Here is a 17192-nt window from a genome sequence, read left to right on the forward strand (position 1 = left end):
TGGCCCCAGGAGCACGTGTGCTCCCACCCCACTCCTTCCTCTCCTCGTGCACAGGGTGGTCTTCTCGTCCACTTTGGGGATGCTGCTAGCAGCCAGATCCTGCCTGGGGTTTTGAGTTCAATCCTGGATGCCACCAAGACATGGGCAGGGTGACAACCACCAAGGTTAGACAGGGCCTTGGGTGACATGGTCTAGTATAAGGCATCCCTGCCCGTTGCAGGGGGGTTGAACTAGATGATCTTAAGGTCCTTTCCAACACAAGCTGTTCTATCATTCTGTGAAGATTGAAGCAGTTGCACGGCCACGACATTGCGTTGCCATGCCAGAAGGGGTTCTCCAAGTCCCACTGGACCAGTGCCTCTATAATGGGCTCTGCTTGGTGTGGAGGGATAAGGGGATTTCTGCTGCCATCCAGATCAGTGAGTGCTGCATTTCTAAACACCCCTCCTTGTGCTACGTGCACACATGCTTTCGGAAACACATATCATTAATAGCAGCTTATTTCTATTTGTCTTTACAAAACAGCTGAAGACAGCGAGAGAGGCAGCCTGAGAGCAAGCTGGTGCCTTGTAGACCTAGATAGGCTTTTTGCCTGTTTTGTTATAATACTTCATTGGAACTGACACATTGATAGCTACAGTTTTTCTAGGAAGTGACCTTCATGCTGCCCATTGATTCCCAGTGGCCATCAACTCCTTGCAATTGGAATGACAGGCCAGGTTAAAGGTCAGTCCTTAAATAAAGCTTCTGGATTACTAAACACCTGAAGTTCAAATGGAAATGGAAATCTGCCCCTCATTTTATGTGACATGTTACTGCTAATGACACTTCTTGGTCTTAAACGGCTCCTGCTCTTTAACTCGTGTATGTTTCACTTGATAACCCCTTAAACTGGCTCTTCCCCCTGCTGCTGCTGGACCCTTACAGGACAGTCAACAAGGGAAAGCAATCTCCCTGGTATATACAGCTTCTGGGAGAAAAGCTTTTGCAGGAAAAGACATCAGAATCAATTAAAACACTTGCCTTTCAAGCGATGGCCAGGAACAATCATTCCCTTAATTAAGATTCACAGTAAAAACATTTTATTTACATGAGCTGTGGCATTAGAAAGGCCCCAATAGCACTGCCGTGCCAGGGAAGTGGGATGTGATTTGTTTGCCTGTGCATGACACTGGGCCCCTCAGATGTGCTAGGTTATGGGAATGTTTGGGGGGTGTTCATACAGGGAAGAAGAGGGGGTTACTCTCTCCCCATGCCTTATGGAGCTGCTGCTCCACTCCTCACACTGAGCCTTGTCCCAGAGCCCTCAGGTCCCTGACTCCCAGTACCTTCCTCTGCTCCGCAGGACCTCCAGGTCCCCTGTGGGTGGTGGGCTCAAATTTACCTCTTTACGTTCTCCTCTGAATTTTTACCTATTTTCTGCATCTTGACTTGAGTGGGGCACGTTGGTAGACAGCACAGTAAACTTGTCATTCCACCTTCAAGAGTATTTATGCTTATTCTGTCGCTTTTGCAAAAAGTACTTTGACAGATTATGCTAATTTACTTCGATGCTGTCGAAACATCTCTAGTTCCCAGCTGAGATTAGTGTACCCTTGTGGTAGCTGCAGTATGTACTCTCTACAGGATATAGTACCTGTCCCAGACGTCACACTGTCTAGATAACCCCAGGTTCCAGTATAGGTTGGGGAACGACCTGTTAGAGAGCAGTGTAGGGGAGAGGGACCTGGGGGTCCTAGTGGACGACAGGATGACCATGAGCCAACACTGTGCCCTTGTGGCTAAGAAGGCCAATGGCATCCTGGGGTGTATTAGAAGGGGGGTGGTTAGTAGGTCGAGAGAGGTCCTCCTTCCCCTCTACTCTGCCCTGGTGAGACCGCATCTGGAGTATTGTGTCCAGTTCTGGGCCCCTCAGTTCAAGAAGGACAGGGAGCTGCTGGAGAGAGTCCAGCGCAGGGCAACTAAGATGATTAAGGGAGTGGAGCATCTCCCTTATGAGGAAAGACTGAGGGAGCTGGGTCTCTATAGTTTGGAGAAGAGGAGACTGAGGGGTGACCTTATCAGTGTCTATAAATATATAAAGGGGGAGTGTCACGAGGACGGAGCCAGGCTCTACTCAGTGGCAAACAATGATAGGACAAGGGGTAATGGGTACAAACTGGAACACAAGAGGTTCCACTTAAACTTGAGAAGAAACTTCTTCTCAGTGAGGGTGACGGAACACTGGAACAGGCTGCCCAGGGAGGTTGTGGAGTCTCCTTCCCTGGAGACATTCAAAACCCGCCTGGACGCATTCCTGTGTAACATTATCTAGGTGTTCCTGCTCCGGCAGGGGGATTGGACTAGATGATCTTTCGAGGTCCCTTCCAATCTCTAACATACTGTGATACTGTGATACTGTGATAACAACATGAAGTTATTTGCGCTAGGGTAGGTTCATCTTCTTCTGCAGCGTGTCAGGACATCAGATGCCGGAATCTGGTGGACATGGCAGCATGCTCTTATTTCCTAACCCAGAGTCCACAGTGTTTAATAAATCACCATATATTAAGTTAAACGCAGCTGAGGCTGCTTGCTGGTACTGCAGCTAGATGGTATGGCATGGCCTGCATCCATGCTTTTGATCTCACCAACCAAAGTAGGATCAACATGGAGGAAAATGACTGGACAAGGAGGGAAGAAACAGACTTAATCCCAAAATCTCACAGGTGCTGTACAGGCTCTGTTGTATGCATCGTTAGGTCACCTAGATGAAGGATGATTTGGAAGGCAGGCATCTGAAATATGGATGAACTCCTTTTGCTTAGGAAATAATGCCAGAGTGTAACTTAAATAGTTCCATAGCAGTGGGACATTTCTAGTACTAGCCCCCCACTAGGAGGGATTGCGTGGATCTATAGCAGAGGTTGCAGTAGGCTACAGTGACTTCCACTTCAGGGTCACCATTGCCTCTGCCACTGCTATATCAGAAGCCTGCAGGACTTCTCAGTGGTCATTCTGGGGAGGTTTCTGGTGATCATCTGCTGCAGGAATAGTTTAATTGTTGTCCACGTCATCTTCCCTTGCTGAAGGGCAGCGGGTCTGAATGGACACGGGCTTGAGTTACACTCTTGTTGCTCAATGTGGTGCCTCCAGGCAGCGGGAGCTGCTGTGTTGTAACTGTCCAGGTGATAAATAGTCTCTCATCCCCACTGCTGTCAGCCTGACATCACTCACCAGCCCTAAATTAATCTAAACAACAGCGTGTAACATGGGTACTGCTAGAGTTTGCTAATGCCTGGCTAATAAAGCAGGAATAGCAGAGGAACGTTTCATAAAGTGCTTTAAATGCACATTAACCTATCGGAGTCTGGTGTAATGGGCTGGGAACACTTACACCAAAACGTATGTCTGCTGATGATCTGCTCTAAACGTTGGTTAGTTTTGATGGTACTTCTTAAAGTAAGTCATAAGGTTACTTGTAGAAAAAAACAGATTTCTAAGGGAACCTTTCAAAATGCCCAAAGGTAAAACCTAAGAAATAAGGTGATCTCTTAAAACAACCCTTTGGTTCTGTTCATTTAAAAGAAAAAAAATAAATCTAGTTTCACCTGGTAAAATCTAAGGAGAGCTTCTGTGTAATGTTGGTATAATAGAACTTATTTCAAACACGTTTCCATAAAATTTTTAAAACATTTCCCCTGGCCAGAGACCTTACACTGAATTTCAGCCAGCAGCAAATTTTTTGCAACCAGTGTTATAAATCAAAACTGGGTTTCTAATGAAAGTGCTGACACAACGTTAACTGTAACGGTACTTTCAGGCAAAACTGTAAAGAAATTAAAGTCCTATCTTCAGTATGCTGGTGCTATAACCAGAACTGCTTTTTTTTTTTTTTTTAATCTTCCTTGTGAGCACTTCTCTGTATCAGAGCAACACTGAGGGTTAGTGTAATCATCATGTAATGCAGAATGTAGGTATCTATCTGTTACACCTAGTGAAATTCTAAAATATGAATGCTTTATTTATAAATGTCAAGAGATGAAACAGTCAATTTTTATTTTTCTTCATGAGCTCTCTATGAAATAACAGTTCTGTCTGTAAGCAGCTACCCAGATCACTCAGTGTCATGTTTTCTCCCTGACCGGACAACTGATACCCTTAAAATATTAGAAAAAGAGTAACCAAAGGTCAAAAACATCTTCTTGTCCCAAAATCGAGGCAGAGCAACCTCCAACGTTTTTGCTCCAACATTCTTGAAATCTGAAAGAAACTACAAAGCATTTCCACGAATATCTGGCAGTTGTCTTCTGGAAATACATCACTCCTTTGAGGCAGAGAGACTCTGACCTGGATCCCGATCCAGCAATACAAGAGAGTGATATAATTTCAGGAACATCAGTGGTCCCATGGAATTTTGGTCAAAGGCCAACTAAAGGATAGAGCACCATGCTTCTTCAAATTCAGAAACTGGGAAAATACTTGGAAATATGATTCCAAGTAGCATAAAGACCTCATTAACCTTTTTTGTGGTGATCAATTCAGGTTCAGTTTTGGAATTTTTGGATTAAAGATAGCCAAGACACAGAGGCAATGCTGTATCCAAACTGTTAGGGCAATGCAGGGCCACTTTTAATAATACCAAACCTTTTACAGGTATTAAAACTGTCTGTCTCATTGCTGATCCTGCAGTGCAGCGTTTTACATGGAGGATGGGAGCTCTTTTTTAATGCTTTCCTCAAACACAACATGGCATTCACATTATTGGGTATAGAATGGTGCGCCTAAGTTTTCTCTCCAAGACTGAGTTACTTGTGCTGATGTTTTTTTGGTGACTCTTTCTCAGCAGGATATGAGCTAGAAGATAATCTGCCTTGCTTTCCTATGGTGATATTATTCCTGTAGTGGTTACAGAGATGAAAAAAGCTCTGTACCTCTGCATGTGATTCCAATATGCTTGGATTAATATTCAACACTGTTCAAGGATGGGCATCTCGGAAGGACACCTCAGAGGCTTCTAAGGTCTACTGTAAAGACTGTGGCTCCAACATCAGCAGGTTAAAACAGAGCTGAAATCAGCGCCACTGTCCAGCTGAGGTCCTAAATAGGGCTGGAGTGAAATCTACTTGTGCTCAGACTTTTTGCCTCCTGAAAATTATTATTGAGTAAAATATAGTGTTACTTGTCCCTCTAGTGACAGCCACAACAATTTCAAAAAGTGGCAGTAAAATAAATGCAGGAATAACTAACAAGAAGTAGCTTGAAGGAATAAAATAATTCATTGAAATACTTTAGTGAATAACGGGTTTTTGACTCAACTATTAAAAGGAAGGAAAGAATTTATGAGAATATAAATTCCATCCTGAATGTTCCAGAATATTCAGTAGCTTGGAAATGATAGGGGTTTAGGTCAAATGAGACATTTCAAAGACTCTCAACCAAAATGTCTTTCTTCTATGGAGGATTTTCCAACAAAAGCTAAATAAATGTATATGTGGAGATGGTATTTAAAGACAAAAGGTCCATACCCTAACTAATGGGCTGCAAGTCATCTGTCCTTCTGCGTGCTTATTTATACTCACAGTGAACCTACTAGAGAACTGCTTTTGTTTCAAATTTCAGAAAATTAAAACACTTGCTGCCACTGTCTCAGTGTTTATGAAGTACCATATGTGTGATATTCTGTTTAAACTCTACTTCTTTGTGTGATGACTTCAGGCCAGTGAGGTATTTTCTGAGGCCAGAGGCCAGGGACCCTTCATCCTTTGTATGCTGACATTAACTCTTCCATCTACAAAGCAGAGCTAAAAAGGGACATGTAGTCCCAGCACACTCTTATGACTATGTTCAGTATCAGTGGTAAAACACAAAGCCAAAGTGGATGATATGAGGACATATGAGGTTTTTAGTAGATAATTTTTTGTCAAAAAACCTGTGTTTCTACATTATTTCTTTTGGTGCTTTTATAAGATCTCACATAGATCTCTGGACTTTGACGAGATCTGTGTCCGGAATCCTCTTCATTGGCTTTCAGTCTGCCACCAAAACTTGTGGTTTTATTTCCATTACATTGACAGGAAAGAAATTTTAATACAGTATTGTGTATTTACTTTATCTGCTTGTCTTTACAAATCACTCTACAATCCCAGGGTTTGGTGCGAGACAGAGAGTGAGCGAGCAAGAAGTAGTATTTATAGTAAAACATGGATAGTCAATAGCATGTGGGAAAACAACTGAAACTGAAAATGGTCCCAAAGGTAATTTGCAAATCTGCTGAAATCCCGAACAAGCTTTGATTTAACCGAAGCTTGAAATGGCTTTTATTTACTGTCTATTGTGGAATAAATGACATCTCATAAACAGGCTTTATCCATTACCACAGAATGGCGATCACTGTGTTAGGGACATTTTATCCTCTTGATATAAAACAAGATATGCTATAGTGTGTTATTACAAATAGAAAAATCAATGCTGAGACACACACCTCTGAAATTTCATTTTTGCGGAACCCCATTTTCAAAAATGTATTCTCTAATAAAAACGTCTCCATAACCAGGGGGATTTACAAAGCACTGAGCAACAAAGAACAATAACAAACAATGAATAAAGTGGCTCCATCCTGAGTCTTTTTGCTGTACATTAGTCACACACTTGCATACATTTCTGAGCGCTGAGCAGAGCTCCCACTAGGCAGGAAAGTAAACCAGCTGAATTACCTTCACTTTTAAGCGCTTTGTGGAGAACGTACAGTGCATGCCAAGTTGTGCTGGAGAGGAAAACTTTGCAGTAAAAAGAGCCTGATCCAGAGATGGAGACATCAAAACAAAGACTCCCATTATTTTCTCCACAGTCTGGATGAAAAAAACTAGCCAAAAAACAGTTAAAACTTGGCTGATGTAGGTGCTGGCAATTATTTTTCATTCACAGCGGGTCTAATTTATTTGTCCCTTTCCACTGTTCATTACTTAATGCTGATTCATAGGATCCTGTTTCTCTGATAGATTTTCACCAAAAAATACCCAGAAAAAGGTTTTCCTCCAGCCAGTCAGTTATGAATTGTTCAGAGTTGCTGCTCCCTTTGTACAATCCACAACTGGTCCCCACAATATGATAGTGTAACTGGAATCCAACTGGACGCCTGTAAAAGTAAAATCGCATAAAATGGTGATTGACAAATAACAAACAGGGATTGCATTGATTTTTTTTTTTCTAATGCATGATTATTTGTCTCCAGAATTTATGATTCTTCTGAGATTTTGAGACTTATCAATCAAGCAAGTGAAACAGTGAGTGAGTCTGCTCCAAAAGCACAGTATATGAGCTGTAAGTGATTGTGGAGTGACTTCCCTGAACACACCTGGAAATGCAGATAAATTGCCTTTAGATTATTCAGTTGCCAGAAATCAAGACTGGATAGTCACCTTCGGTGGGTCAGCAGTATCCTGGAGATGTGAACCTGAACTAGGGAAAAAGGGTCTCCTGCTCACACAGCAGCAGAAATCCCATGAAAAGCCCCATTTCCCACAGCAAGGGAGAAGTCACCAGCAAACTACAGCTTGCAAGAGATCCATTTCTGCCCTTATAAATCAAGGAATAGCTACTTCCAAAAAGTGGATTTTGACATTTTGGTTTGCAGTTGGGAATTGCTTTAATATACATGACTTTGTTCACATAGACTAGTTCCTTAGTTGCTTCTAATGATCTCTGCTTTAATTTCTCTTGCGACGTTGAGGTCCACAGTCAAACACATGCGGTTGGTAGAAGGATTTTCCCAAACTCTGAGAAGATCAAAGACCAGATCTGTGAAAGCTCTTTAGGATGCACGATTCTCTCCTCCTCAGGCAGATAAGTGAATTTATTAGGATGACTTGCAAAGTACAGTGATGCTTAATGTGAGCAATCATGATGATGTCACACTTACATTGAAAATGATCTCATAGGCCCTAGGGTTTCGCACCCAGCACTGGGTAATAGTCCTTGCCTCTTGCTGTGCCAAAAGCAGACTGTGGAAGCTGCATGAACAGACAGAGTGGTGACTCTGCTCTGAAACAGAAGTCTCTGCAGAAGTTTCAAGAGGAAGTGAAAAGCTCTTTAGGCTTTCTCTCTGATGAACTCAAAATTACAGGGGCCAGCTGCAATTCCCTACAGGAGACAGCACCTTTAGGAAATGCGGGTCTGCTGGCTGCATTCACGTAGATGCTTGCTTCTTGCAGACACAAACAGGAACCTGTAGGGATGCTTTCAAGATGCAATTAAGAAAATTTACTTTGGACTACAGTGTTCCCTTCTCTCTGCTTCTTTTTGCCCTGTGCCATGTTCTGACTCTCCTGCACCAAGGGTGCAAATGAGAACAACATCCTCAGTTGCTTCAGTCACATTATGGTCAAAATCCTGAATTGATATCTTTTAAATGTAAAAAATGGAAGAGAAAAGAAGGGTATGAGGGCACCAATATTCTTTCAAAACAAAGCCAGTGTAGGCAATTGCATCTGTACTTGGGGAAAGGGGTGAAGCTTGCAATGATGCAAATAAATATCATGCATCAGTGAAACATTTGTGATAAATACTATTTTTGGTCAAAACCCCACAAATAGCTGTCTGTGGTGCAGAACTGAAGTACCTTTCTATTGGTATCATTGCACAAAAAAAAATGTACAGTGGTCCATGGTCCAAGTTCCTCCAGTTCCAAGGACTTACCAGCTGCCTTTGTTAGGGACTGGCTAGTGACAGAGATGATGTGTGATGACCCATAGGCACTGCTGACGGCTGCATTTGTGTGCAGCATTTTATGTGACACAGTTGGTGATTCAAGTCCATAAAAACAAAACTCTTCAAATGAACAAGGTGATTGAAAGAATATGGAATAATCTGATTTTTCCTTGCTATGCCAATAGCTAAATCTATGTGTCTCTGTGAGCATGGCCCTAAACAGTTAGCTCCATGAGTGCCCCTGTAATACCCAGAATTTCTAGGATACAGTGAGCTTGGCAATGCACATGGACCAGGACCTTATTAGGTTGACATGAAGTCTACAAATATTTAGCCACTTGATTCAGTTGCATAAACCCCTTTTACAGTCTTGGGGGGCCTAAGAGAGGCTCTGTCTTTCCTGTGATATGGCTATGGCAATGCTCACCCCTCTGTAAATATATCTGCTTTTGGAGCTGTTTCAAAGGGGAATAATCTCAAAGCAAAGGGGAAAAAAAAATTTGGCTCTGCAAAGGTTCACAAGTTGATGGAGGAAATTACAAACTGCCACATTTGGCCTCAATTGTGTCCTTGGTTTGCTGTCTCTCAATATGGCTTGCTTTATTCCAAAGGTATTTTCTTCCATTTGATGCTCATGAGCAATCCACAGCGTATTTTCACTCAGCACTGCCTCCTTGCTGATGCTCACTGGACCACAGTGAGTGCAAATGAGATGCAGATCTGCAGATTGCATCTCTTGCTGGAGATCCATCATGCATATGGATCAGGCTGCCTCCTCAGGTGGGGAAGAGCTCTGTACACAGACAGTGTTTAAGGAGTGGGCTCGTAATGGAAAACTTTGAAAGACAGTCTACTTTTAGAAACAGCTCTGCTTGTGCCTCCAATACACTGAATATTGGTCTTCATTTCTTTGTTATTGCTAAGGACATTTGCATGAAAATAAGATCTTTGGATTTTAAACATTCAACTGTTCCTGCTGCTTGCTGCCTGCTTGGAGACTTAATACCTGTGGAGTCCCAAGACACAGCTGTATGGGAAATGAGTGGGTCATTACAAAAAAAAGGAGAAGGTCATGGATGGTAAGGGGAAGCCTGGAGAAACATAATGGTTTGGTTTGTGGTTTGCCTCCTGACTTTTCATTTATATTGAGGTAATATGTCAGAAATAGACAAGGAAAGATTATCAAGCTTGAATATTTGAACTTCTGTAGGTACTTACATGCAAGCATGAGAACATCATACTGCATACAAGGGCCCCTTTTGGTTCAGATCTTGACTTCAATGGTGGCCAGCAATATCCCAACAGGACAGGATATAAGAAAAGGATAAGTGTGTTATGCTACTCAGCCTACCTTCACTATATTCAACAGCTCATGGCACGGGACTCTCAATCAGAGCCGATGTCTGGTGGTAATAACTTCACACAGAAGCCCACAAGGGATTTTTGCTTCATACTTTTCTTCAATTCTTTTTTGCACTGCAAGGAGGTCTGCACCAAGGAGTTTCTCAGAAGAGATGTATGGGATGCTGGGACTCACAGTGTTGAGGTGGGCAGAGGATTTTTCTTTCTTACCCAGTCCTCTCCTCAAAAAAGGTCTTTATGAAGGATACCAGACTTACCAGATGCTCAAAGCAGACAAAAAACACATAGAGAATTCAAAAATCCAATGTTAAAGAGGATTCAGATCACTCTTGCAAAATTATGGATTTGACTTTGCTCTAAGCAGGGTGAGATCTACCTCAAAATAAGTCGAAACTCAAGTCACCTCCTGCTTTGATTTGCATTTGAACCTTAGTGAAGGTTTTGAGCAGAGCATCTTCACTGATCTTAAAGTATAGATTTCTCTCAACACAAACAAATTCCTTCTGTGGGTGGAAGTGGGGTCAGCCCCACAGTAGTACTTCTGAACTGGTATTCCTCTTTCTCACTGGGTCAGAATCTGAGGAAGATTCAGCAGCAGCTGACAGATCTGCAGTCAAGGAATAAGTGCAGATTTCCTTGGCAGTAAATATGTGAGGAAAACCAACATTTAATTCTATGAATTACAGGTTATAAACTCTTATTTTAGCATAGGGAAAGCCACTCATTTAAAAGTCATAGTTAGGCTTTTACTCTCAAAGATGGAGGTTTTGGATTGTAAACTGGGACTTGAAATTAAAGATCTTTGTACTTTGTTTAGGACCTACCCTTAACCTCCATGTGTACCCATACCACAGGAAAGGTTTCTGCTGCAAAACAGTGAACTTATCCTCAGAAATACATCATTAGGTTTCAGAGTTAACATTCGGTTGTGATAACTGGTGTGTGAGGTGGGAAGGTTGAAATTTCCACACTGCCTTGTAACTATAGCTTCAGCTGGGATTTTATCATATTCATGCATATGCCAGATGTCTCTTTTTCAGGACTGAAGGGTTTAGGACAAGAGAGCATCTTACCTTGTCTCCCAGTCTGTTGTGGCCCGGCATAGCAACCAGAGTTCATGAAGGCATGTCCGTCATGTATTGGCAATCAAAAGAGTATTATTTCAGTATAACACTATATATTCTATGGTTCTATGAGTCTATATTATATTGTGGTTATATTAATGGCAAAACAGCCTCTCTCTTCTGACAGTCTATGGAAGGAGAGAGTAAGAACATATGGTCCCATTTTACAGACAAAATCTACATGTGACAGCTACAAAGGGCACTGTCCAATGGTGCATCTAATAGTTTATAAACATTAATTAACTGATGAAACAGGTTTACAACATCTTTCAGGTAAGCGTCTATGGACTGGTTTAGTCTGCACTGCAGTTTTGTCAAGAAGGGAAATGAAAGATAAATAAAGCCCATTTCATCACTGACTGCCCCAGCAGGCTTCACCCTTAATGCCGTTGTGGCAAGGGTCCTTCCCACTGACTGCTTGCATGTTGCACAACTTGTTTCTTTTTAGCTGTTTACCACAGAAAAATGTTTAAGTAGGATTCAGGTATCCCTCGGCAAAGGGAAAGCAGAAAAGTAAAGGTGAAGGAAAAAAAAAGCCTTTGCAAAATATAAACCAGAAGTTACTGCAGGCAAAGATGCCTTTGAGCAGTCTCAAGCTAAGACTTTCTATTTCCATGTAAAAATGTCTGTTGAAAGGGCAAGCTACATTTACAATGGGCAAAGTTATACAGCTTACACAGGCATGAGCACCTGCTAGGAAGATGGGGGAAAGATTCAATTTACCTTTGGGTTGCAATGCTCAGATTCCCATTTAAAAGTCTAAGACCCCTGATTATTTATTGTTGTCTTTCTCTTCATAGCTGTCTGCATCTTCACTGGCTTGCAAGATGCAACAGTATGGCCTAAAGGATTTTTTGAATTAAGTTCTTTTGAGTCATTTTTTTCCCCTTCAGGTGTTTAGCTAACAATGCTGAAGCTTGACACGCTTCCTCTGCATTCAGGGGGGTTGATATATTTATATATTTATTGGCCAACAGTCATATCAACTGTGCCTGAGCTGTCATTAAACACGAGGTTACTACAGGGTTACTGGATTTGCTATTTCTTTACTTACAGGAGGGAGGGAAGGCAGCGTCAATGAGAGTAACGTTCTAAAGCAATCCACATTTTAGAGTGAATATGCTTCAAGTTCCCATCAGGCAGTGACAGCGAAATTTAATATCAAAGTCTCTATACTATCCCTTCCCCTCTCCCAGAAAGCATAAAAGAGGCAGCTTGTACATTTTCTTTAACTTACAGGAGCCAAGGAGGCTTTTACTGATGACATCTAGAAAGACATTAGAAGGCACCTCTGACAATGAAATAAGTATCTCCTCATTTCAGCAAGAAGAACAGAAACTCTGACTCTTCTTTCTTCACAATAGTGAGAGTCCTGGTAAGACAAAAAAAAACAAACTGGTGCTCCAATTAATTCTGGCACTTGTAGCACACTGGAAAACCAAACCTGGCATCCTAGGTAAAAGCAGAGGACCAAACACTAACCCAACTGATGACTGATCTAATTTAGTAAATTAAATTTACTTCTTAGTAAAAAAGAGTAGCTCAAACTGGTCAAAAGCAAGTACATAAACTCTCTTGCATCTACTGTAGTTTAACAGCTACCCTGAATTGCTAAAAACATGGTTTGAATGGAAAATCGTGTGTACCGGCTGAACCCAATTCAGCAAGTTATTCCAGGGGGAGAATTCTTAAGGGATTACATGCACCAAAATAGGGGGTTTATTAGGCAAGGGGGTAACAAAGGCAATGACATGATATTCTCCAGCTGTAAAACATGATCATCCGCCAAGGGCAGATGAACAAGCATTGGTGGTGGATGTCTGGAGCTTCTGGGGGTGTATACTTAGCTGGAGATGGATCCTCATCCTCTTAATACTGCCCTTTTCTGGCATGTTGGGAATGCTCTTGTGCTCTCCAGAGCTGAAGATCTGGACACACTTGTGAGGTGGGCTGATGCCAACCTCATGAAGTTTAAACAGGACAAGTGCAAGGTCCTGCACCTGGGTTGGATCAATCCCAGGCACAGCTACAGGTTGGGCAGAGAAGAGATTCAGAGCAGCCCAAGGAGAAGGACTTGGGGGTGTTGGTCAATGACAAAATGAGCATGTGCTGGCTTCAGTGTGTGCTTGCAGCCCAGAAAGCAACCGTATCCTGGGCTGCATCAAAAGGAGCGTGACCAGCAGGTCGAAGGAGGTGATCCTGCCCCTCTGCTCTGCTCTCGTGAGACCTCACTTAGAGCATTGTGTGCAGTTCTGGTGTCCTCAACATAAAAAGGACGTGGAACTGTTGGAACAAGTCCAGAGGAGGCCACGAGGATGATCAGGGGACTGGAGCACCTCCTGTATGAAGACAGGCTGAGAAAGTTGGGGCTGTTCAGGCTGGAGAAGAGAAGGCTGCATGGAGACCTCAGAGCAGCCTTCCAGTATCTGAAGGGGGCCTATGGGGATTCTGGGGAGGGACTCTTCATTAGGGACTGTAGTGATAGGACAAGGGGTAATGGGTTAAAACTTAAACAGGGGAAGTTTAGATTGGATATAGGGAGTAAATTGTTTACTGTGAGGGTGGTGAGGCACTGGAATGGGTTGCCCAAGGAAGCTGTGAATGCTCCATCCCTGGCAGTGTTCAAGGCCAGGTTGGACAAAGCCTTGGGTGACATGGTTTAGTGTGAGGTGTCCCTGCCCATGGCAGGGGGTTTGGAACTGGATGATCTTAAGGTCCTTTTCAACCCTAACTATTCTACGGTTAAAAAACATGTGGGAAGGACAGAGGCCTTCAGCTGTGTAGCTTCAGGATCTAGCACTATAGTGGAGCTGCACAAGGGTGAGGTCTGGTTTACACCATGTCCCCATCCTGCCTTTGGTGCCTTTTTACTCAGTGAAAAAAGGACCTCAGGGCATGACTCTGACCTATCTTGGACATGTTCAGGGAGTGAATCACAGTGCTTGCCCTTCCATTGACTGAAGCTAATTTATGGTAACTGCTCAGGTGTCTCCTGCTGCTGAAGTTACAGCATTACTGCAGTGAACCTCTCCACTGGAGGACAAGGCTGTGAGCCAGGCCCATGCAGGTGAACCTTTTCCCTTGAAGATGCAAAACCCAAAAGCCCTATTCCATGTAATCCTCTTTGGTGGCAGGAAGAAACCCACAGAGGTTTTGATCAAACTATAATGGAGTTGTGCTTGCATTTCCCACAGGTAAAGAGAGTTTACAAGTCCTGGAGTTACGAGAATTACAAGACTTGAGTTCGCTGGTCTTTCTTAGCTGTGAGCTTCCAGCACACCTTAGGCTCTCTGACACATGGACAAGGGGCTTGAGGTACCTGTTGGCAGTGACTGAATATTGCTGTCAAAGCTGCCAAATAACATTCCTGCAAAGAATATTTATGGGCTCCAATGTGAGATTAAGTAATTGCCCAATCCATTTATCACCACGCTCACAATTAAGAAATGAGTGAAGAAATAATAGTTATCACAGTAAAATTGATTGTCATCATGGTAAACATTTTGGGAAGTCTCAGTCGAGAAAAGGTGCCAGATCACTGTTGTAATCTGTTCTTTGGTGGAAATGAACATTTCTGGAAGGGTATTTGGTCTTCTCAAGGGCTCATGAGGCCAAGGAAGTGATACAAATGCAGGATGAAAAGCCCACTCTGGTGATCCAGACAAGGATTTCTGTGCATGTCCAAGGCAAAGGAAGCTGCTGAGCAGCTATCCCAATAATGCTGGGGGAGGGAGACATGTGACACAAACCACCGTTTGCAAAAATTATTTTAAAGAGAGGTTTTCACATAAGTGATGGATCCCAGGCACCGCTAGTGCCACTCGGATGCTTTCTTCCCTAGATGGGAGGTTAATAGGTATATGCATTAATGTAATGACCTCTTTATTGACACACTTTCATTTCACTTCTCTTTAACCACCACGAGAGTAAAACCCAGAAGAACTGTTCAGAGAAGAGTGACTACATTTAGAAAAGTAAAACAAATACCATTACATGGAGTGCACTACAACCAGGTAATTAGTAAAATGATGTCATGGACCCTCTATTATTAATAGATGCATGCACAACTTATGTTGTTCTCTTAAATACAATTTCAAAGAGGTGTTTACAATCTGAACTGAATCTAAACGTCACTCTTTACCTTATAAGACATATATATAAGACATACATAGAAGATATATTACAAGCATGTCTGAGTCTAAACAAACATTTCAGTTGCAGATACGTATCAGAAGCAGCTGAGACCATAAAGTCCTCTTCTTTTTATACACATAAAAACTACATTAATGCATTTCAGTTGTTACATGAGAAGGGCAATTGATAGTATAATAAAAGTGGGCTTTGTAAAAATGAAGCCCCCATCTGATTTGAGAAATACATATATTCAGGGGTTTATGGAAGACACCCCTTAGTCCATTTCTGAAGCACAGACTTACTTATCGACTACATGAAATATTTTGTGGTTGGGGTTATTTGTGATGGGTATTTTTCTTTGATGACTTCTTACCGCTTTTTAAAAGCGAGCTGTGCCAAGCAGGAGAAAGGAGAGAAATCTGTGTTGTTAGAGGGTATGTGATTTAGCTGGATTTGGGTTGAATTGTTTTCTCTGAATGAAAGCACCAGGTTTATTCACTAGACTACAAATCCTTAAACAGTTCCATTTTCCTGCCCTTGTGATCATTGCTATTGATTACTGTGTGTTCTTGAATCTATTTTGTGCAGCCCTTGTTTAATATTTAAGAGACATAAGGAGCAGCATGTTGTAATATTTAAGAGGTTAACATATTGCAGAGAGATAAAGAAAAGACACAGCTCTAAATGAGGTGGAACTTTGGCCTGTTCTATTGATGTGCTACAGCACACATTTAGGGATATACGCTGCACTGTAAAATAGATCGTTGCTTTACAACATGGTAAAATACTGGTTATATCTGAGACCTTTTACCTTTAGTAGAAGCAGTGCCAAGGTGCTCAGCATCTGACTGGGGATGTGATGGTATCAGACCTGGTGTGAGTCACTCCTCATGTCCCTCTCCATGGGTCACAGCCGCACATTTTGCATCACAGGTACCACGTTGTTCAAGGTTGTGTGTTTAATTCAGAGTCTGGGGTGTTAAACCATCAGAAATCTGGCTTGACAGCAAACACCATGTCCTGCATTGGCACTGACTGTGCAACAGTTTGGTTTGCGCTATCCTAACCTACACATGCAGGTCCAAACAGCACATCTCCCAACAGGCACTTTTATTTCACGTCTACATAAGCTTCACATAAGTTGAAGGAAGGCGCCAGTGTCAAAGGACTGATGCTCAGAATAGCAGAATTTTGTGCATGCTAACTCAGGTTCCATGACAGTGATACTTTGCAGAGCCTCTAGAAGTGCTTGCACATAACATGGGACAAGCCAGTTTGATGTACCTCTTGGAGTCTACATGCCTGCTGTGCCTGTTTGGCCATATAAATATTAGGTGCAGACACAGCAACTGGTAATGAAAGATTTTCATCACTTCTTAAACATAGTGGGGTTTAGCTGTCCCTCTGTGGGCTGTTCATGCCCTCCATCACTGGAGTGGGGGACTGACTGATACACTTACTCATGTTACTCCTTGGGAATTTATGGAAAGCAATGGCTGTCAGTTGACTAAGGAACAATCAAGTAGCTCAAAGACAGATTTTACATGGTGTTTAAGAGGCTTTAGTATTCCATTGAACTCAGAGGTAATTAGGCACCTCAGATTTAAGAAATCTGGTCCTTGGTGGCTTGAGTGAGGTCTGGATTAATGCTGGGAACTGAACTTGTATTTCCCATGGCAAAAGCAGGTTCTTCAGCCATGACCCTGCTGTCCTGTTCCCTGACTGCGCTGGACAGGAGTAAAACACTGATTTTTTTTATGAACTTTATGCAGATAATTTAGCTCCCTTTGGGGACTGGAGCATGTTAAGCATCAACAGAAGTTGGCAAATATCCTGCTCCAGTGCCTAGTACTGGGCACAGTGGAGATTTCACAGTTGGTCAGT

Source organism: Pezoporus flaviventris, unplaced genomic scaffold (genome assembly GCF_033815535.1).
Source record: "Pezoporus flaviventris isolate CSIRO_AGI_PZ_B2104156 unplaced genomic scaffold, CSIRO_AGI_Pfla_v1 ptg000010l, whole genome shotgun sequence".
Classification (NCBI taxonomy): Eukaryota; Metazoa; Chordata; class Aves; order Psittaciformes; family Psittacidae; genus Pezoporus; species Pezoporus flaviventris.